Source organism: Tachypleus tridentatus, chromosome 9, assembly GCF_004210375.1.
Source record: "Tachypleus tridentatus isolate NWPU-2018 chromosome 9, ASM421037v1, whole genome shotgun sequence".
Classification (NCBI taxonomy): Eukaryota; Metazoa; Arthropoda; class Merostomata; order Xiphosura; family Limulidae; genus Tachypleus; species Tachypleus tridentatus.
This window is the reverse complement of record NC_134833.1, coordinates 158,709,967-158,717,188: the sequence shown is the minus strand read 5'-3', so window position 1 is coordinate 158,717,188 and position 7,222 is coordinate 158,709,967.

Sequence of the window (7,222 nt, the reverse complement as noted above, 5' to 3'; positions counted from 1 at the left end):
ATTGGCAAAAGAATAGCCCAAGAGCTGGCGGTGGGTAGGGATGACCAGCTTCCATCTCTCTAATTTTGCACTGCAATATTAGGAACGGCTAGCGCAGACTGCCCTCGTGTAGCTTTGCGCGAAATTTGAAAACAAACCGCACATAAAATAAGAATTATGTAATCACTAGGCCTCACTTTAAAAAGAAATTGTCTCTCAAGTGTATTCTCACGCAACGTGACTTAGTAATATACACATACTTCCTTTAAACAAAAAAGTTACAACTACTATTCTCAAGAACAAAGCTTCTTGGACTGTTGTTTGTTTGTTTTGGGTTAAGCGCAACTGGGCTGTCTTTGTTTTTCTCACTCGCCTTCTATACCAAAACCCGTTTTTAAGCCTTCAAATGTACCACAGAGCAACGAGGGTTTCTGGTGTTAGTATTTACGTACGTCACACAGATCACTGGAGCCCTAAAATCCCCTACAGAGGTCGCTTTACTGATTAAGTGAAAACTAAATTGATCCTGTTGAAAGTCATCGTTAAATGTTCCATTCCTGGAAACGTATAACGCTAAGAGCCGGGTTTCGCTACCCTTTGTGTTGCTTTAGGCTTAACAACAGCCAACCCAAACACCAAATGTGTTTTCTATTTAAGAGCTTATTGTATTTCGCTTCAGGGCTCATTAAAGAAGTCTTTAAGTTTGTTCCTATAGAGTGACTTGGTGTAAATCTAGTGACCATTTAGTGTTTATTATCTTTTCATTATGAAGTCGAAGTTTCACGATATAAGAACCAAGCACTTAGAAAATATCTAAACTACGACTCCCTCTGGTGACATAATATTTACTTAATTTCTAACCTGATGCTTTCTGGTGGCTGGAAATCGTTTCTTATTTTGTGTTCTCTCCAATGAGTACAAAAAAGTTCAGTATAATTGAAAATAAAGAAAGAAATTAACAAGTAACTACGGGTTACGTAGCATAAACATTTACCTGTTCATCCGTAGCCAGTTACAATTGTATTTCATAATGATGAGAAACCCGCTTGAAGTAAAAATGTAATATCAAGACGGCTGGTACAGGTATTGAAACTTTAATTGCAAAAATGTACAGAACAACGTTTCGACCTTCTTAAACGTTGTTCTGTACTCTCTTTAATTAAACACCCATACCAGCTGTCTTAATATTACATTTCATCGTATCCTAAAAACGTTGTTCTTGCTAGTTAAGCCTGTTTTGGACAAACTCATGCAAACCCCGTAGAACTAATTATTCTATTCTAAAGTACATGTTTTCTGGAGAATTACACAAGTTCACAAGACGTAAAACTACGACAACTGGGACTTATGTATACAAATTCTTATTCCATTTTTTTTTTTTCCTAGCCGCGGCTTAGCGGCTCATAGAATGGCGCTAGACTGATTTGAGATTTTATTACAGCCGCGGCTATGGAAGATTCCCTCTTGTTCACAACAAGAAACCGTCACAGGAGTAAAATGGACGTTTTGCATATGGCGTCCTTTAAGAAAGAAGTTCATTAACTAGAACCTACGCGAATGTTAAACTGGAATTTTTCGAACAAGGCTACAATTTATCTATTTCTAGTTGTCTATATTTCTTCATCAACACTCGTGACTACTGAATATACACTGTTTTAGGCACGCCTGAAGTGCGTGTGGTAAGGTACTGTCGTCTGCTCTTGATGTGATTAATTCATTATACACAATCGAACTGTTCACGAAGTAAACATCACAACTGTTGTCTGGTATTTCCTGGAGTTGCAGATAAATAGTTGCACGGTTTCACAACAGTTGTGCAACACAGGAGGGAAAAATGTTAACGGAAGACTTTAATAGGGTTAGATTTCCTCGTAGGAGTGAGGCGCAGTTCGCTGTGTACGTTGTTTTTCTCTAGTTTTTATCTCGTAACTTTGTATTTCTCAGAAATAGCAGAATGGCTTCAGTAGAAACAAACCAACGAAACATAAACAACGCACGGTTAACTCGTTTAGCGCAATCCTACAAGGGATTATTGATACTACTTACCGGTGAGACACTGAAAAACAAACAAACATTCATTGGGGTGGAAACTTGTTATGTTGACACTGATAATAAAATGTGATTTCAACATCTCGTCAGTAAGTCTTTAGGTTTATAAAGCTGAAAATTGGGTACCGATACCTGTGGAGAGAAGAGCACAACATGAACAGCTAATTGTGTAGTTTTGCGCGTGCACACAACACAAACTAAACATTTTTTACATCGTTTATTTACAACAGTATGCTATACATATAAACAGTGGTATAAAAATATTGATAAATATTGGCTGCTATACATATAAACAGTGGTATAAAAATATTGATAAATATTGGCTGCTATACATATAAACAGTGGTATAAAGGTATTGATAAATATTGGCTGCTATACATATAAACAGTGGTATAAAAATATTGATAAATATTGGCTGCTATACATATAAACAGTGGTATAAAATATTGATAAATATTGGCTGCTATACATATAAACAGTGGTATAAAGGTATTGATAAATATTGGCTGCTATACATATAAACAGTGGTATAAAAATATTGATAAATATTGGCTGCTATACATATAAACAGTGGTCTAAAGGTATTGATAAATATTGGCTGCTATACATATAAACAGTGGTATAAAAATATTGATAAATATTGGCTGCTATACATATAAACAGTGGTCTAAAGGTATTGATAAATATTGGCTGCTATACATATAAACAGTGGTATAAAAATATTGATAAATATTGGCTGCTATACATATAAACAGTGGTATAAAGGTATTGGTGAGTACTGGCTGCTATAAATATATGTAAAACGTGTTGGTAAACACTGATTGACATGTATACATATATATAAACAGAGGTGTAAATTTTCTGTTACACGTTGACTGATGTATAAACTGTATAAAATTATTTCTACAATATGTTTATGAAAGTCCTGTGAAAAACAAAACTGTGCTACAGTTAGTAGAGTAATTCGTGTGAAAATGGCAGATGTTTGGGTTAGTGGTCTGTGTCAGTTATGAAAAACTGAAAGTTCAGTAATTGCTCTTTAAACATATAAACCTCGGAAAAGTCGGTCGGCTTAACAATCAATTATACCTCCCATGAATCGTGACTTCTGGAAACACGTGGTGCGTGTAAACCCTGAACCTTAAAAGGGTTAGCTCTACTCGTATTACAATGTGCTTCACGTACCATCTCAACCAAGTGGATTAAACAGCCTTTTCCTAAATACTTTTCCACTTGGTGTTCGTTTGAATGTATAAGCCCTCTAGGCGATTTTTACTGACATATATTAAAGTGTGAAATTGACGAAACAAGAGAAGTGGAAGGAATATAATGCGGTTTAAAATTCGAAACGAAAGGAGTCGTAGGCCGGTCTATGGGTTCGAGAGTCCAAAATCGCAGCAAAATTGAGTTATGAGGGTGAAAACTAAATCCTACTATTTGGTTAGAGCATCCTTATAGTTGACAGTTGTTTCTTTTGAGTTTATGATTTCAGAATTAGGGAATCGTGTAAAGCTGTACAAGAGTTTACGAAACAAAATATTCTAACAGACTGAGAGCAGAGAGAATCAAGATGATATTGTTTACAGAAGCTGTAATATGTGTGTTTTCGTATAGCAAAGCCACATCTGTTGAATCTACCGAGGGGACCCGAACCCCTGATTTTAGAGTTGTAAATTCGCAGACTTTACTGCTGTACCAGCGGGGATCTCTGTAACACGATACTGTTTACAGAGGCTGTGATATGATATTGTTTACAGAAGCTTGTCTGTTTTTTGTTTGTTTTTGAATTTCGTGCAAAGCTACTCAAAGGCTATCTGCGCTAGCCGTCCTTAATTTAGCAGTGTAAGACTAGAGAGAAGGCAGCTAGTCATCACCACCCACCACCAACGAATAGTGGAATTGACCGTAACATTATAACGCCCCCACGGCTGAAAGGGCGAGCATGTTTGGTGCGACGGGGATTCGAACCCGCGACCCTGGGATTACGAGTCGAACGCCTTAACCCACCTGGCCATGCCGGGCCTTACAGAAGCTTTGATATGATCATGTTTACAGTAGTTGTAATATTGAAATATTTTAATCACTTTAACAGCTGCTGGCCACCTTCAGTAGGAGTAGTGTATCACAGTTTAATGTACGAACATTTAGTCAGGTAGTGAGTTTCGAAGAAAGTAGTCGCGTGATACTATCACCTTATACAGTGTAACTAACAACGACTACTGTAGTGTTCCTAGTTCGAATGTAACTTCAAAATTTTAATTTTTCACCCAGACCTGTAATTCATATACCACTAAACCTCAGCATATACCACTAAACCTCAGTATATACCACTAAACCTCAGCATATACCACTAAACCTCAGTACGTTTCTTACTCGAGATAAATAAACACACTAAAAATAACATTACTCAAAATATTTTAATTATTTTCATCTCTTTTCCCCAAACATCCTTAATGTTATTTCATCTGCCCGAAAATATTTTAACTGAAACAGGCCAAGATAGGAAATTCGATTGTCTACAATCAGCACAAATAAATACGAATCGTAGAGAACTCTGCACAACAAAGTTTTTGCTTCTTGAACACTGGTGGGTGTTCCTTATCGATTGTTGGCTGCTGATCACGAAAATCACATCCAAATTTTCCCATCACGTAAAGTTTCATCGAAATCTTCAGTTTCACCAGGACATTGCTACAATGGAAAAACGATATCAGGGCAACTGGAATCCGTCAATGCTTGCTGACTACTGTTGGACACTGCAACGTGATACACCGGACATTGAATACAAACGGAAATCAGGGGCAAAACACTTTTAATTATGTCGAACTTAATAGCGTATTAGAAACATAAACGTAATTAAATAAGTTATTGCCGGTAAACAGTTAACTGTCTATTTCTCAAAGTTCCTACGTGATGAAGCAAAACCAAAACTACATATGTGCATACCCACCAGGTACCTGTCACAATCAGCAAAAACTTTTCAAAAAAATTGTTGTGCAGTGAAATCGATAAATATTCAATCGTGTGCCCACCCTCACATTTTACAATATCTCTACACTCTAAGGAAGCTCTAAAAGGCTGAAAAGCACCTCGGCCTGCAGGTATGTTTATGTATTTAGCTTAGACACTGGAAATTCTTGTTATTGGGTCATTAGTCAGTTATTAAAGAGGTCATTGGCTTGTTTCGTTATATCTCATGTCACGAAATATCTCAAACCTATTGGTTTTCTATAATATCGCTTTTGATACTGAATCTAACAATGTTTAGCCTTCCTTAACATGATCTTACAGACACTGAGTATAATCACATGGATTTGTTATTAGTGATTGTAAAATTATTTACGTACTTGAACAAGCTGTATATTTGGTACAAGTTCTTGCACATAAACACGATATATGTCTCCAGTTCTATTGCACATTGTACGAAACGAAGTTCAGTTAATGAAGCCTGACAGAGCTGTGAATCTAAAGGCTGGTTGTTCATTGCCATAAAAAATTGGCATGCTTTGAGCCCATCTGTGTGCTATAAGAGTTATGGTTGAATGCCACTGTTTCGTCATATAGTAGTATAAATAGTAATTAACATAATGCTGTATATAAAAACTTGTTTACGAAGAATCGGTAGCCATATTTAGTCTTAGTTTCCGATAAGATTTTCCAGGTTCTAGAAAAAAGGAACGAAACTGTCATTGGTCTATTAAATTAGATGGTTAGTGTTATATTCAAGTGTTGATATTTTTAATTGTTATTTTGGTAGGAGCTAACTTCAGCTAACTATGTATTCTGTATCTCAAATTCAAAACCTGTACTTCTGTTCGTTAGGGTGCGTCTTTTGTGTACAACAAGTTTCACTGCTACACGCTCTATAGTATGCAGCCTTCCCCCCTCTAGGAGCTGGTTTTACTCCAAGGCTTTCCTTGTTGTAACCATAGTAACACCTCTCTTCAGGTTATCGGTGGTAAGGAAGTATTATCACACGGGGTGAGTTTAGCTACAAAGAAACCTGATTACAACCATAGACGAACACAGCGCCACGCATGGTTGCCCACCTAAGGCAACAGCAAAACCATTTTGGTGTGTTGTTCACATTGGCCTGTAGGGTACCAAAGTCACGTTCATGAAAGTGCCCGGGCCAAAGTTACTAAAAATCGTGGAGAGGGGTGTTGCCCCAAGGCTTAGTGGGTATGTAATCTAACAAGGACTTTGCCTTCCCTTTGTTCAAGGATATTTCTTTCCAAGGAAGGTTCCACAGTAACATGCTGACGGAATTTTTCTTCAATTCGTGATTAAATAAATCGGTCATGATCTGACTCAAGGCCAATTTCTTAAAACTATGTTCGAGAGGTCGCACGACGTCAACCCCACTCATTGTTTTGTTTCTTGCTTACAAACGAAATTCTGTGTAAAGGCAGCTTCTATTTCTTTCTTTTTTCTTTTGAGATTAGGGATAAAAATAGTCTTATTTGCTAATATTTCAATTAGGCATAGGAATTTTAAAAAAATTATACACCACTAATTTAGAACAATAAAACTCAACTAAATGTTTATAAATGAAGGATGTCAATAAGAGAAAAACTTTAAAGTAGTAGTCAAGTATGAAAAACGAACAAAACGAGATAAAACGTCAACAGTGGTGCATTCTTCAATATAGGGGTGAAGAGCACGTGATGTGTCCTGTAATAGAGCAGCGAAAAATCTGGGCCACAGTTTTAGAATAAGTTTAGTTAGCTGTAATTAATTATGACGTGTTCATGACTTTATGGAAAGACACTGTCAAAACACATAAGCTCTTGAATTCGTAATGACGAGAAACCCATTTGAAGTAAAAATGTATCGCGGGACGACTGGTGTGGGTATTAACACTTTACAAATAGAGCAGAGAACAACGTTTCGACCTTCTTAGGTCATCTTCAACTTAACAGAACCTCTTGAACTGTTTCCAGTTCCAGTTAACAAACTGATCAAATCATGGAATTTAATTCACCGTCTGTTGCCACAAACGTTATGTCCGCCACAACTCTAGCACTGTTTTAAGCTTAACTTATAATTTTATTTCATAGCACATTTGATGTTTATGTCGTTATTGGGCACTAAATATATAAATCTTAGGAAACGAGAAGTGTACACTTGTTGTTGATGCATCTACAATGGTAACGTTCTATTACAATGACTTTGGAGCCTTACCACGTCGTTA